This window comes from Bos javanicus, chromosome 10 (assembly GCF_032452875.1).
Source record: "Bos javanicus breed banteng chromosome 10, ARS-OSU_banteng_1.0, whole genome shotgun sequence".
Taxonomy (NCBI): domain Eukaryota; kingdom Metazoa; phylum Chordata; class Mammalia; order Artiodactyla; family Bovidae; genus Bos; species Bos javanicus.
The window spans coordinates 60,163,587-60,180,067 of NC_083877.1; the positions used below are offsets into that span (position 1 = coordinate 60,163,587).

At 39.5% G+C, this 16,481-nt stretch overlaps 1 long non-coding RNA gene across 2 annotated transcripts in view; it reads right to left on the reverse strand.

Annotated features, from left to right (window-relative positions):
- The window catches only part of LOC133254679 (uncharacterized), a 246,339-nt gene that overhangs the window by 194,525 nt on the left and 35,333 nt on the right, over positions 1-16,481 (reverse strand). For both annotated transcript variants that reach the window (XR_009738736.1, XR_009738735.1), the window contains exon 2: positions 10,270-10,377. This is a non-coding gene — a long non-coding RNA (uncharacterized LOC133254679). The remainder of the gene's footprint in view (positions 1-10,269; positions 10,378-16,481) is intronic.

A 16,481-nucleotide genomic window follows, 5' to 3' on the forward strand; every position in this document is an offset into this window, starting at 1 on the left:
GGATTCTCCAGGCAAGAAACTGGAGTGGGTAGTCATTCTTCTCTCTAGGGACATCCAAGTGAGTCAGTCTCTCTGCAGAGGGCTCTTTCTTGGTCTATTATCTACACGGCTTGAATTTTAGAGAACAATCTAATTTTCAAATATTTTACTCCAGTATTATACCAACTGTATCCATTTTAGTGTTTAGGAAACTTGGTCACCAAATTTATAGTGGAAATTAATAAATGTTTGTGTCTCACATGTTTCTGTTAGGATCTTCCAATTTTTTTCTTTAAGAGAAAACACATAAATGTTCAGTTGTAGGACAACTTCCAGTTTTCAACTTTCCACTTTGGTCACTTCTCAGTTCTCATCTTTCTTGACCCAACAGCAGCATTCAGTAAGTTGACCACTTTCTCCTTCTTGAAAATTTTTTTAGCTTTGTCACATCACTCTCTTTTAGTTCTCTTCATACATCACTGGCTGCTTCTTCTCAGTCACTTTGGGTGATTCTTCCACATCTACTTGATTTCTAAACATTGTCCTGCCCCAGGGCTCAATCTTTGGATGTCTTTATATATCTACAAGTTCATGTAGTTTCATGGCTTTAAATTCCATTTATATACCACTGATGCTCATAGTTATAGTTCAACCTGGAATTCTAACATGAAGTCCTTTCTGTCTACTCAAAATCTCCACACATGTTTAATACAAATTTAAATTCAATATGCTCAAAACAGAACTCTTGCTTTTCCCCTCAACTTTAATTCTCCTGCAGTTAACCTTATCTCTACCAATAGCAATTCATAAATCCAGTTGTTTGGGCAAAAAATGCGGTTCGGTTCAGTTCAGTCACTCAGTCGTGTCCGACTCTTTGCGACCCCATGAATCGCAGCACGCCAGGCCTCACTGTCCATCACCAACTCCCGGAGTTCACTCAGACTCACGTCCATCGAATCAGTGATGCCATCCAGCCATCTCTTCCTTTGTCGTCCCCTTCTCCTCCTGCCCCCAATCCCTCCCAGCATCACAGTCTTTTCCAATGAGTCAACTCTTCGCATGAGGTGGCCAAAGTACTGGAGTTTCAGCTTTAGCATCATTCCTTCCAAAGAAATCCCAGGGCTGATCTCCTTCAGAATGGACAGGTTGGATCTCCTTGTAGTCCAAGGGACTCTCAAGAGTCTTCTCCAACACCACAGTTCAAAAGCATCAATTCTTTGGCACTCAGCCTTCTTCACAGTCCAACTCTCACATCCATACATGACCACTGGAAAAACCATAGCCTTGACTAGATGGACCTTTGTTGGCAAAGTAATGTCTCTGCTTTTGAAGCTGTCTAGGTTGGTCATAACTTTTCCTCCAAGGAGTAAGCCTCTTTTAATTTCATGGCTGCAGTCACCATCTGTGGTACTTTTCTTTAATTTTTCTGTGAGCCTCATATCCTACTGTCAATCTTATTGTCTCCACTTAAAAATATATCCATAATACTACCAATTCTCAGTATCTTTCTGCTCCAATTTTCTTATCCACATCCATTGCTATGATCTTGGTTAAGCTATTATCTCAAACCTGGATTATTGCAATAATTTTCTTGGTTTTTTAATTCCTGTTTTCCTATAATCTATTCTTTTTTTAATTAATTTTATTTGTTTATTTATTTATGGCTGTGCTGGGTCTTTGTTGCTGGGCAGGCATTTCTCTAGTTGCAGCGAGAAGGAGCTACTTTTCATTGCATGCCCAGGCTTCTCATTTCGGTGGCTTCTATTGTTGAGGAGCACGGGCTCTAGGGCCAGCAGGCTTCAGTAGTTGCAGTGTCTGGGCACAATAGTTGTGGTTCCCTGGCTCTAGAGCACAGGCTTGACAATTGTGGCACTCAGGCTTAGTTGCTCCACAGCATGTAGATCTTCCCAGATCAGGGACTGAACCTGTGCCTCCTGCATTAGCAGACATGTTCTTTACCACTGAGCTACCAGGGAAGCCCTCCTATAGTCTATTCTTAACACAACAGGCAGTGATCATTTTAAAACTCAACCATTTACCAACAATTAAAAAAAAAAAAAAGTCAGATCATGTCCTTCTTCTGCCCAAAACTCTCCCGTGGTTTCCTGCCTTTTCCAGGGTAAGGCCTCTAATACCTTAAGTGGTCTGGCTCCCCACGAGCTCTTCCATCAGTCTTCTCATTTGTTGTGCACCAGCTATACTGACTTTCTTGCTTTCCCTTGAACACATGCCAAGCTCTCTGCCACCCCAGGGCTTTTGCACTGGCTGTTTCCTCTGCCTAGAATAATCTTTCTCTACTATTTCCAAATCTCACTGGTTATTTTTATCAATTATCTGCTCAGTTTTCACCTTATCAAAGAGATCCTCCCTGACCACACTAATATAAAATAGTAACATTTCATTTTCTACCTCACTGATAATGGTTAATTTTTGCCTGAGGCACATTAAGACCATCAGACATACTACATTTTGTGTTAGAAGGGACTCCCTGAACTGTGTTACTGAGTAGAGAAAATCTCCTGGAATATTATAACAGTGAGCAGGCAGGATCCTGGAAGGAATAAGAAGGACTGGGCAAAGGCACTGGGGAAGAAGACTGGTTTGTGGAAAAGACCTTTCTTTCTGTGGACGGAGCCTAGTGCTGCCAAACAACCAGCTCTTAAGGCCCCAAAGTAGTTTTAATGGCTCTGAAAGGGGTTAGTGAGAAGGTGGAGAAATTTTCAGACTTGTATTTTTTTCATGAGATACTGGAGGTGGAATAGTCAATCAGTATTAGCATCACTTTCCTCCAGTGCTTGCCATATTAAACTATACCAGTGCTCAAACTGCAGGGTTTCCCACAACAGAGCAGGTATCCCAATGGCTGAGGGCAATTCCCTGATGAGGAGGGCTCACTCTTTACTTATCCTCTTCTGCGGCAATGGTTTCAATGGAAAGCAGTGAGTTGTAAATGCCATAGGACATCACAAGTCTGGGAGCTGACACTGGGCCCATCATGGATCACTTCCAAATTCCTGGCTTCCCTAAAGCCAAATGCCTGTTTCTCAGCTTATAAAAGCAATACTCCGGCAGAGACCACTTTGAAAATTTGCACCCAAACTAAACTTCAAGGATTTGAGAAATCACATAAATAGTTTTTTCTTTCCATTTCCAAAAGTGGAAAAATGAAGGGTATTTTTAAGGGTAAAGAGCTTTTCTGATTAAGTGGCTCATTGATCAACCCTACTTAGTGACACCAGGGTCAATCTTAACTGTCACAATCCCCAGACAAAATGGTAAGGTAGGGGAAGTATGTTCTGTGTACCTTTCCACCCTGGAAACTCTCTTTCCAACTCTGTTCTCTTATCCTCAACCAAGAGGCCACTTTAAGCCTATTTACTTTGTTTCCTCTCTGGAAAATATATTTTAGCTCTGCAGTAATATGAAGGTCACCAAGAGCCATTAGGAGGATAGAGGTAGAACCTGGAGGCAAACTTAGGTCAACTGCTAAGGAGAGCAAGACCTATAAGCCAAAACCTTGTCAGTGAAGTCTAAAACTAGTACCGGGGCTGTGCTGGAGTCAGAGCAAGAAGCACTCATCTGAGGATCTGGGATACACACACACAAAAACTCATAGGCAAATAAATTCAAGATCAAAGTGAGTAATGGGTTGAAAGGATTATGTTTTGGGGTAAGGCATAGGAAACAAGAAACCTAGACAGTGTATTTAAAAGCAGAGACATCACTTTGCCGACAAAGGTCTGCAGAGTCAAAGCTATGGTTTTTCCAGTAGTCATGTACGGGTGTGAGAGTTGGACCATAAAGAAGGCCGGGCCCTAGAGAATTGATGCTTTCAAACTGCAGTGCTGAAGAAGACTCTTCAGAGTCCCTTGGACTGCAAGGAGATCAAACTAGTCAATCCTAAAGGAAATCAACCCTGAATATTCATTGGAATAACTGATGTTGAAGCTGAAGCTCCAATCCTTTGGCCACCTGATGTGAAGAGCCAACTCATTGGAAAAGACCCTGATGCTGGGAAAGATTGAGGTCAAGAGAAGAGGGTGACAGGGATGAGATGGTTAGATAGCATCACTGACTCAATGATATGAGTTTGAGCAAACTCTGGGAGATAGTGAAGGACAAGGAAGCCTGACGTGCTGTAGTCCGTGGGGTCGCAAAGAGTTAGACACAACTTAGAGGCCTAACAACAACAACAGTAGGGAACAGGACATGTATGTAATTGGTCTGAATGAACTCCCAGCTTTGTGTGTTTGTTTTGTGTGTGTATGTTGGGGGGGTGGGTTTCTCCTTGGAAAACTAAAGACTACTGTGTACTAGGTACACTTCTAGTGTTCTTATAGAGACAACTAATATTTACTGAGCACCTTCTCTGTGATAGACCAGGGCTTTACTTGAATTATTTTATTGAATTCTTGCAACTGTGGTGTAAGCACTATGTTTACTCCCATCATTTGTTTAAATTTATAGAGTAATATGTGTAGAATTTAGGCTTTGAATCCAACTCTGGCTGATTCTAGAGACAACGCCCACTCCAAACAGCCATTTGGCCTCCATATGGTAGAGTGTTGGATTAACATACATCCCACATTTGACACCCAGCAACACTTCCCAGGGTCTAAGTGAATAAACTAGGACCTCTTTAAAATCTTCCCTCAGGTAATGCTGTTCACCTGAAACTTTCAATGATATTTATGGTTCCCTGGTTTCTGTGATATGGTTCCCTGGTTTCTGTGATAGTAATTTATCTGCCTTGATATTTCAGAATTTAATGAACTAGGCTTGGCCTGCAGGATCTGGTCTCTGGAATATTAGCTCTGGTATGAAATCTAATGTAACTTTTAATTCAATCCAGATGAACCTAATGGAATCAGCCTTAAATAGGTATTACCATAAAGAAAACTATTACAAAGGTGTGGGTGATGACAATTATATTATAAATGTTATCATTTCATAATAACATGCCAGGTTGACTAAATTCTCCACTGGGATTTCTGAATCCTATAAACTGTGACCCAGAGGACAAACTGCCCAAAGTCACTGAAGGGATTTCTGCTAATAATCGGAGTACAGTGCATAATTTTATTCTTAATTCCCTAAACTCTATGCTGGAATAGCAATACTGAGTGAACATTTGCTGTGGGTCTCCTCAGTCCAGGGACTCATACATTATTACACCATTTATTGGTATTCGTTCATGCAACATGGAATCACTGAGCATATCTGGAATGGGCCATTCCTTGGGCCTAAGCAGTGAATATGTCAGGCATTATGAAGCTTATGGTATAAAGTGAGAGCTAGTGGAGGTGATGGAATTAAAGCTGAGCTATTTAAAATGTTAAAAGATGATGTTGTTAAAGTGCTGCACTCAACATGTCAGCAAATTTGGAAAACTCGGCAGTGGCCACAGGACTGGAAAAGGTCTGTTTTCATTCCAACCCAAAGAAGAGCAATGCCAAAGAATGTCCTGCTGCTGCTAAGTCACTACAGTCGTGTCCGACTCTGTGCGACCCCATAGACAGAAGCCCACCAGGCTCCCCCGTCCCTGGGATTCTCCAGGCAAGAACACTGGAGTGGGTTCAAAGTACTCTATAATTGTGCTCATTCCACATGGTAGCAAAGGTATGTTCAAAATCCTTCAAGCTAGGCTTCAACAATATGTGAAACAAGAACTTCCAGATGTACCAGCTAGGTTTAGAAAAGGCAGAGCAACCAGACATCAAATTGCCAACTTCTGCTGGATCATAGAGAAAACAAGGGAATTCCAGAAAAACATCTACTTCTGCTTCATTGACTATGCTAAAGCCTTTGACTGTGTTGATCACAACAAATTGTGGAAAATTCTTTAAAACATGGGAGTACCAGACCACCTTACCTGCCTCCTCAGAAACCTGTATGCAGGTCAAGAAACAACAATTAGAACTGGACATGGAACAATGGACTGGTTCAAAATTGGGAAAGGAGTATGTCAAGGCTGTATATTGTCACCGTGCTTACTTAATTTATAGGCAGAGTACATTATGCAAAATGCCAGCCTAGATGAATCACAAGCTGGAATCAAGATTGCTGAGAGAAATATCAATAACCTCAGATATGCAGATGATACCACTCTAATGGTAGAAAGTGAAGAGGAACTAAAGAGCCTCTTGATGAGGGTGAAAGAAGAGAGTGAAAAAGCTGGCTTAAAACTCAACAATCAAAAAACTAAGGTCATGGCATTTGGTCCCATCACTTCATGCCAAATAGAAGGGGAAAAAGTGGAAGAAAGGACAGATTTTATTTTCTTGGGCACCAAAATCACTGTGGACAGTGACTGCAGCTATGAAATTAAAAGATGCCTTGCTTCACGGAAGGAAAGCTATGACAAATCTAGACAGTGTATTAAAAAGCAGAGATATCACTTTGTGGACAAAGGTCTGTATAGTCAAAGCCATGGTTCTTCCAGTAGTCATGTCATGTACAGATGTGAGAGTTGGACCATAAAAATGGCTGAGTGCCGAATTGATGCTTTCCAATAGTGGTGCTGGAAAAGAGTCTTGAGAGTCCCTTGGACTGCAAGGGACTCAAACCAGTCAATCCTAAAAGAAATCAACCCTGAATATTCATTAGAAGGACTGATGCTGAAGCTGAAGCTCCTATACTTTGGTCACCTGATATGAAGAGCCAACTTACTGGAAAAGACCCTGATGCTGGGAAATATTGAAGGCAAAAGGGGAAGGAGGCAGCAGAAGCTGAGATGGTTGGATGACATCATTGACTCAATGGACATGAGTTTGAGCAAACTCCAGGAGATAGTGAAGGACCAGGAAGCCTGGCATGCTGTAGTCCATGGGGTCACAAACAGTTGGACACAATTTAGTAACTGAACGACAACCAAGTCATGTTGTAGTGTTGAGTGTAATAACCATTAAAAAACCCCATTCCAGCTGCTAACAAGCTGTACTTTCCAGCCATACTGTAATCTTAATAAACACTATAAGCTCCTACAGTCAAGTTGATACTGCTCCAGGGTCTCACTGAGATAAAGACTGTTCTTGAAAGACTTGAAAGACTCCCGCCTATAATAATCTACACTTCAATAGAGAGTGGATTTATTCCTGCTTCTGTATATTCTTACTATGTATACAATTTTCTCTTTGTGGAAAACTTTTTCCTTCCATTTGTTTATCAAATTCTTGCCTTCTACAAAGCCCAGTTCAGGTTCCTTTCTTTTCTGAAACACTCTGTGACATAAAGTGTCACCTAAACTCCCAGGACATTCATTATTTGTGCCACTTCTTATCATGTTTTCTTGGATCACTTATCTTTTCTTATATCTACCCTCTAGGAGTATTTTATTGGAGAGGAAAATGGCAACCCACTCCAGTGTTCTTGCCTGGAGAATCCCAGGGATGGGGGAGCCTGGTGGGCTGCCATCTATGGGGTCGCACAGAGTCAGACACGACTGAAGTGACTTAGCAGAAGCAGCAGCAGCAGGAGTATCTTACCTTTTTATCTAATATTCTGTTGTTTAGTAAAGTACCTAACATTCAATAACCATTTTACCCAGATAAATGGTCACTGATGATAAAAATAGATATTTTTCTCTGAAACTGATGATTACCAGACCTAAACGGTAAGCCTTTCCAAGGTAAACACTTTGTGACAATTAGTTTTGGGCCAGAAAGATTCACCCTTAGACTCTGGATCTTCATATTTTTTTAAGGTATCTTTTCATGCCATCTCTGAATCTTCATATTTCCTTTAAGGTATCTTTTCATGCCATGGGTGCTGAGATTAGATTTTTCAGCACTGGCTTCATTTGGGGTGGTGTATTACAGAGAGGAAGCAGGAAGCACAAAATAAGAAAGGAGAAACAGGTTTATGGTTTGAGACTGGCTACAGTCCTGATATACTGTGGGAAGTAGCTGACTGTTTGGTACCAGGGATTGTATAAGCAGTATAAACAAGAAGGAATAAAGAACTGCATGAATAAAGAATTGAGTGACAATCCAAGACAAGGCACCAAGAATTAAGAGAACATAAAAAGATAAGTTCAAATACTTATTGTCAAAGAAACGTCAAGAATGTAACAGAGGACAACTCATCTGATCAAAGGCCAGGGAAGCTATAGGTATCCAGACCACAATCTAGGCAGTGAGAGAATGGGAACCAAATCAAGCAAAGAATCTGAACAGCAAGGATCAGGAACTCAGGACAACAGTTCCAAATGGTCTCTGTAGTAAGTGGTACTCAGTATTTGTTGAATAAATGAATGAACAAAAAGGATACATTGGAACTAGGCTGAAATCTAAATAAATCTGCCCTCAGATGCATTCCTTGCCCTTGCTCCTCTCAACGCTAATACAAGAAGATGGTCCCCTGGGAGATGGCGCTTCCCAGGTGACTTCCTTGTGGGTTCAGCAGCACTAATAGGAGATTGGAGTGACAGGGTAAAGCCATGGTCCTCTTCCCCTTCTATATGGCTCCAGCTGGCATTTCAAGCAACAGCTGTTTCCTTCCTGCCTCTAGTTCTCAATGGGTTAGCCCATTGAGGTTCTAAACTCTGAGCTTTGGTAAAACCACCCTGTACATTTGTCTCTCTAGCCCAGCAGGATCAAACAGATATATAATGTAAGAATATTACATGTAAGTTTTTATTTTTTAATAGCCACATTTTAAAAGTCAAAATTAAAGAGTAAGATTAATTTAGATACAATATATAACTCAATATATTCAACATATCATTTCTCTGTATATTCAATATAAAATCTATTTATGAGATATTTTTATTCTTTTTCTCAGATTCATTCTTCACAATCTTGCACGTATTTTACATTAAGAACATACCGTAGTTCAGATCAGCCACATTTCAAGTGCTCAAAAACAAAGTGTGGTTGGATTCCAAGCTGGACAGCACAGTTCTAGCCTACTGGTGAGAGTAGTCTCCTGCTACTGCTAATTTGAGGGGGATGCCTCACCATTGGGCTTCCCAGGAGATGCTAGTGGTAAGGAACCCACCTGTCAATGCAGTAGACATAAGAGACTTGGGTTCGATCTCTGGGTTGGGAAGGTCCCCTGGAGGAGGGCATGGCAACCCATTCCAGTATTCTTGCCTGGAGAATCCCATGGACAGAGAAGTGCAGCGGGCTACAGTCCATGAGGTTGCCATGAGTCAGACACGACTGAAGTGACTTAGCACAACTTAGGACCCACGCTTCACCATTACTCCTTGTTTTGCTTTTAAGCTATGACATCACTTGAGTAACTAACTTCCTGAACTAAAATCCCTCCATTGTAGGAGACATAAATATTCAGAACACAGTTCTCAACTGTGGACACAGTTGTGGAAGGAGAGGGTGGGACTAATTAAGAGAGTAGCATGGAAATATATGCATTGCCATATGTAAAATAGATAGCCAGTGGGACCATGTAAATGGTCAACTAATATTTGACAAGGGAACCAAGAAGATTCAATGGGGAAAGGAAAAGCTGCTATTTGCCACAACACGGATGAACACAGAGGCCATTATGCCCAGTGATACATAAGTAAGACAAATAAAGACAAATACTGCATGATTTCACTTAAATGTGAACTCTGAAAAAAGAAGTCAACTCATAGTAACAGGAAGTAGTATGCTAGTTACTAGGAGCTTGGAGGGTAGAGGAAACAAGGAGATGCTGGTCAAAGGGTAAGCACTTTCAGTTATAAGATGAATAAGTTCTAGTGACCCAATGTACAGCATGGTGACTATAAATAATACTAATGTAATGTATCATATTGTACACTTGAACTTTGCTAAGACAGTAGTATTCTCACCACAAAAATAAAGAGGAGTAACTATGTGAGATGATAGACATGTTAATTTGCTTGATTGTGGTAATCTTGTCACAATGTACACATATATCAAAACATCATATTGAACTACCTAAGCACATACAATGTTTATCTGTCAATCATACTTCAAGTAAGCTTAGGGTGAGGGGAAGAGAGAGTTACAGAAGAAAACTTCAACAGTGATCACCACAGAGAGCAATTTTTGCCAATGACAGTCTTAAAATTATGGTTAACAACATTCTGGTAATGCTGGGAAGGGTGTCTCAAATTCTTTCAGCAAGCATACTTTCTCATTCAACTATCCTTCAATTTATCAAGAAACTCCTTTTCTTCCCCTGCTCCATAGGGGTAATTCCATGCACACTAAGCAGTCCTCATGACCATTTGGTTTCCCATGCATTCTACCTATCAAATAGAAAGCACAAGCTACGCAGATTCAAAAACTTGGTCTTCCTGTTTCCTCACTGGATACTTACTTCAAGGTGTCTTCTCCAAACGGTGTCCTGCTCCATGAACATGGCAGACTCTGGCAGGAGCCTCTTGTAGTGCTTCCAGTCAGAGACCTCACCTGGCAGGTCTTAGCTCTGTGAAGAAAGAGGAGATGGATTCTATTCAGCTTTTATAGCCATAGAGAGTTAGAAGGAACTGGAGTGTCTACTGGTCCAAATCCATATTTTTTACACATGGGGAGCCCATGGGGATTTAAAACATTGCCCAAAGTTATGCAGCAAGTTTTGTAGCAGAACAGAGATTATGACCTGTTTTCTGCTTCTTGGAACAGTGTTTTTTTTAATGCTGTGTCACAGATTATTACCTTAGATGCTAGATAAAAATCTCAAAGTTATACTTGTCTAGCATTTAGATTTCCCAATGCAAAAACTCAAGTACTACGTGGCCTGCTAACAAATGACAGCTTAGTTGAAGTTTTATGTGTGGTATGAATTTGGGACATTGGGTTAGGATCTGAGATGCTGCATTAAATATCATGGACATGAGCATAGTGCACCAGGTTTTAAAAGTGCATAATTTTCTCTCTCCTATCTTTTGCTGGACGATGCTGAGAATGATAGTTTAAAAATGGAATGCAATTCATCTCAAATAATGAACTATTTTGTAGGAAATAAATATATAAAGATTCAAACTGACAAAATGCAATAAGATTCATTCACTCACTGGTTATTGCACTAATCAAAGGCCTAGACAATAAGGAGAAAACAATAAGCAAAAGAGATCAAGTTTTTTCCTGTATGAAACTTAGATGCTGGGATAGAAGCCACATAATAAGCATGTGGATAAAAAACAATTACAGTGATAAACATGAAGAAAATTGCAGGTTGTCATGATAGAGAATATTGGGGCATTTACTTTGGATAAGGTGGCTAGGGAAGGTCTCTCTAAAATGATGACACTTAAGTTGAGTTTAAAACTGGAAGGCTGTGCAATTTCCCAAAAAGAGAGGAAAGCATTCTAGAGAGAGGGAAAATGTATAACAGTGCTAACGTGATAAGTTCCAGGCTTTTAACTGTATGTGATAAACCAGGAGCATTTGGAATGTAAGCAATTCTGTCATGTAGTAAAATAAAATCAGTCTTAATTCATATTTGTCTTATCATCAAATAAGGAAGTGTAGACTCAAAAGCATGTATGGACACAAGAAACTGAGCCCATTCATAACTCTGGCTTACATGTGGTTCCCAGAGGCTTCCCATAGAGTGCCCAAAGGTTGTAACTGAGAACAAACAGAATAAAACAAAAAACACCCTGGATAAGGGCCCTGAAAATAAAAGGGAATATTCCATCAATAAGTAGCAGTTTGAGTTTGAGATCTAGAAGGAAGGCCACTAATTAAAATTCCCCACCCTCTCTCTGATCCCTTAGACAAGCCATTTTAATAGAGAAATTGCCAAGAAAAAGCACAACAGTGTGGGAAAAAATCATCTTAAATAGACTTGTTCATGGTATGAGAGGTGAAGTAGAAGGCAGAGTGTTGCTTTACTCTACCTCATCAGGGAACATACCCATTGGGTGACAAATTTTTCTCTGCCATGAGCATGTCTGTGAATGACTGTGCAAGTGCCCTGGGTATTGATTTTGTGGTTAAAAATAATGTCTGCAAGTAGGTAAGTTCACAAGACAGACTCCACAAATAGTGAGGGTTGACTATATATAATGTATTGAGTAAGTTTCAGGCCCTGTGTCAAGCACTTTATGTGCATCACCCTACTTAATCCTCCTGGTAACTCTGTCAGATAGGTACAACTTCTATAACTGTGTGCAAACTGAGATTAAGTAAATTTTCAGAAGTCACACAGTTTGTAAGCAGTGGAGCTAAGACTCCTACCCTGGGGTCTCTGAATCAAGAGCCTGTGTTTTTAACCATTATGCTGAATTGTCTCCATGAATATGATACCTCTCATAAGATTTTCTTGCATTGGTAGAGGCCAGTGGATGAAGGCCATATTCTATGTATACAATGGTCACTTCTTCAGAGGATGAGTGTAATCTAGACCTGACTAATCCTGAAAATCATAGCACACTATCTTCTCAGTCTCTGTGCCTTAAAACAGTAAAATATTGACTATCCACAGGAAGAGCTTAAAAGATGTTCAGCTCATATACTTAAGTCTGAATTGTTTAATAAGGAGGATACTCAATGCTACAAGAAAATTCTCTGAATTTAAGGCATAAGATCCAAAGTTCAAATCCCTGTAGTGTTTGAGGTTTTGGAATTAGATTTTCCACATCACTAAAGCACAAATATCAATTTTAATATAAGAAACATGAAATTCTGTTTTAAAAATATTTTAAAAATGAGTAACTATAAAAGGCATCATTTATTGAAATCCTATTTAATGTTCAAATGAAAACACAATTGAGGCACTCATTGCTATGTGTAAGTGGTTTTGTATAAGCGATGAATGTTTCGAAGCTTGCACACACTTTGTTCTTTTTCCAAATAAACACTATATGGATCTATATGCTCAATCCTTGACTAAATTTTTCCTCCAATTGGCTTATTGATAAAGTGTTCTATTTTTTTAATGGATTCTGCAATGAGCATTAATTTCATGACTGAATTCAGAGCTTGTTAAACTTAGAATACTTGTCTTGAGTGACTCACAATCACTTATTGTTCTGCATTGCTTTGTATCAAGTATCCTACATGTCAGTCCCCACAGGATATAAATAGACCATAATAATATTTAGCAATATAAAATGAGGACAATGACTATCCTCATCCGTCACTCCCTTTCTCATGAGGGTGTGGTGTTCATTGTTTATTGCTTGGAGAGATTTGCCAAGAACAATGGCTACTCAAGCCAGTAGCATTTATTCCAGCTGCATCTTGAATTGATTAAAAACTATTTCTCCAGGCAAAGAGTAGCTTCACCTTAAGCCAAAGGATGAGTGTGATTAAGGGATTTGATTGGACCATTAGAGAAACAATGACACGGAAACTGAGAGCAAGATGATGGTTGTGCTCGTCTTTTCAGATGCCATGTGAATGTATAACTACTTAGGTTTGACTGAATCAAATATCCAATTTTTAACAAATATACAGATATTACTTTTTCATTCATTGGGTTTTGATATTCAAGAAAAAATGTGAATAAATAAATTGATGATAAAAATTAGGAAATTCATCTGGTAGAGACTGGGCAGTCAACGCTTTATTTTCACTTTGTAATTGGTACACAGGTAAGCAATATTCTACTTCACTACAACTGGTAACACTCAGATAATCTAGGAAAATATTCAAGACATACAAAAGGAAATACTAATTCTGAGGAAGTGTGGTAAGAGAAAGGGTAAGTTGGCATCTCTGCAATAGTTCATTCATTCCAGAGAAATGGGCAAGTGTTGGAGCTGAAGTAAGTTCCAAAGAAATAAAAACATTCCACCTGGACTGGGTGACAAATAGATATACTTCAATAATATTTACATGCAAGAAAAGAGAAGTTTTGGATAACAATTTCCTTAACTGCTCAGAATGACTGGAAAGTATATGAATTTAGATGCCAGTGCATAGATTAAGTAGCAGAACACTGAGAAAAAAAATCAAAGTAGCTATATTAGAAATCATGTTTTCAGCTGCAAAACAACACAGAAATTTTCTAGTCCTTGTCTGTATGTGTGTGCGTGTGCGTGTGCATGTGCGTGCACACTGAGTGTGTCCAACTCTTTGCAGACCCATAGACCCCAAAAGACTGAAGCCTGCCAGGCTCTTCTGCTTATGGAATTTTTCAGGGAAGAATACTGGAGTGGGTTGCCATTCCAGTATTCAAATGGATACTGGAGATCGAACCCACATATCTTACATCTCCTGCATTGGCGGGAGGGTTCTCAATCACTGGTGCCCCCTGGGAAGCCCAAAATGAGCACATTCCAAAGAAAATCGTTCTTTCCTGAAAAGTCTAGTTTAATCTCGGCTTCCCTGGTGGCTCAGATGGTAAAGAATCTGCCTGCAATGCAGGAGACTGGGATTTAATCCATGGGTCACAAAGATCCCCTGGAGAAGGAAATGATTGCCCACTCCAGTATTCTTGCTTGGAGAATTCCATGGACAGAGGAGCCTGGCAGGCTACAGTCTATGGGATCACAAGGAATTGGACACTACTAAGTGACTAACCTTTTCACTTTTCACTAGTTTAATCTAAGGGCCTTTGCAAGGAAGGCAGGGAGATTTTGTCCAAAGAACAAGTAATTTAGAAAAACTATGAAGTTGCAATTGATTATTAAATAACAATAGGCTAGCATTGCAACAGGGGAAGAGGAGTTGTTTAGAAAAACATTAATATTTTAGCTTATACATACTTAATGAATCTCATATTTCTAAATATACATCATCATGTAATACATATACCCTAGTGTTACAGGTGTAGTTTTTCTCTTACTGATGTTATGTGGCCAGAGGGAAGGTTTGGTAAGTTATTTATGTATTATCTACTCTAAACCTTTCCTTTGTGGAAGAGAGACAGGCCATTCTGACTCCCAGATGACTGGCTTCAGTCAAGGAAGAACAGAGGCAGTCTTTAAAATATGTGGCATCCTTTTTTTCTAATTAACAGAAATATAAATTATTTCTATTAATATTTTCACTGCTCCCTCATAATATATGTGAGCATTTCTTCACATAGCTTTAGCCTTAGATTCACTCTTTATAACTAATACTGTTCAAATTATTATATTTTATAGGAATATCTACATGATTCTACATGTAGATTCATGTTAAGTACTTAGTACATTCCAGGTAGAGTTTAAGAGCTGAATAATCTTTAGCAAGTAACAGTTAACATATTTCATAAAAATAGCTATTAAGGTCATTACTTGCTAGTCAGAAAGTGACAATATTAATCTCACTGAAAAAGAAAATATTTGTCAATTTTGTAATAAAATAATATTGCCAGTTTCATTTTGTTTTTAGTTGATCATTAGTCAAATCTGTACTTAAACAGCTCACCTAAATTCATAGTTTAGACTTTAACCTTAAGTATGAAAAAATTCCTGCATGGTTTCATCATGTATTATACATACTTCTCTGTCATTCTGTTTCAAAAACGTACAACATTAGACTCCTTGGAGAGACGGAGGTAATTCTGAGTGCTTTATCTACCATGTCTTGGCCCCAAATGTGAGACAAACTCTGAACTTGTTACTAGAGAAGCTCTAACCTGGCAGAAAAGAGAAATACAGTTGGATATTTGCAGCACAGTTGGATATTTGACACACAGTGTACCAAGTGCCATGAGAGCACAGAGAAGGGAATATCTAGCTGTATATTGTCACCCTCTTTATTTAAGTTACATGCAGAGTACATCATGCAAAATGCTGGACTGGATGAAGCACAAGCTAGAATCAAGATTGCTGGGAGAAATATCAATAACCTCAGATATGCAGATGACACCACCCTTATGGTAGAAAGCAAAGAAGAACTAAAGAGCCTCTTGATGAAAATGAAACAGGAGAGTGAAAACGCTGGCTTAAAACTCAGCATCATAAAAAACTAAGATTATGGCACAGGATGGGATCACCAGTCCCATCACTTCATAGCAAATAGATGGGGAAACAAAGGAAACAGTGACAGATTTAATTTTCTTGGGCTCCAAAATCACTGAAGATGGTGACTGCAGCCATGAAATTAAAAGACTCTTTGTTCCTTGGAAGAAAAGCTATGACCAACCTAGACAGCATATTAAAAAGCAAAGACATTACTTTGCCAACAAAGATCCATCTAGCCAAACCTATGGTTTTTCCAGTAGTCATGTATGGATGTGAGAGTTGGACTATAAAGAAAGCTGAGTGGCAAAGGATGGATGCTTTTGAACTGTGGTGTTGGAGAAGACTCTTGAGAGTCTCTTTGACTGGAAGGGGATCAAACCAGTTAATCCTAAAGGAAATCAGTCCTGAATATTCATTGGAAGAACTGATGTTGAAGCTGAAACTCTGATACTTTGGTCATCTGATGTGAAGAACTGACTCATTGGAAAAGACCCTGATTCTGGGAAAGATTGAAGGCAGGAAGAGAAGAGGATGACAAAGGATGAGGTGGTTGGACAGCATCACCAACTCAATGGACATGAGTTTGAGCAAACTCTGGGAGATGGTGAAGGATAGGGAAGACTGGTGTGCTGCAGTCCATGGGGTCGCAGAGTTGGACAGGACTGAGCGACTGAACTGAACTGGACTG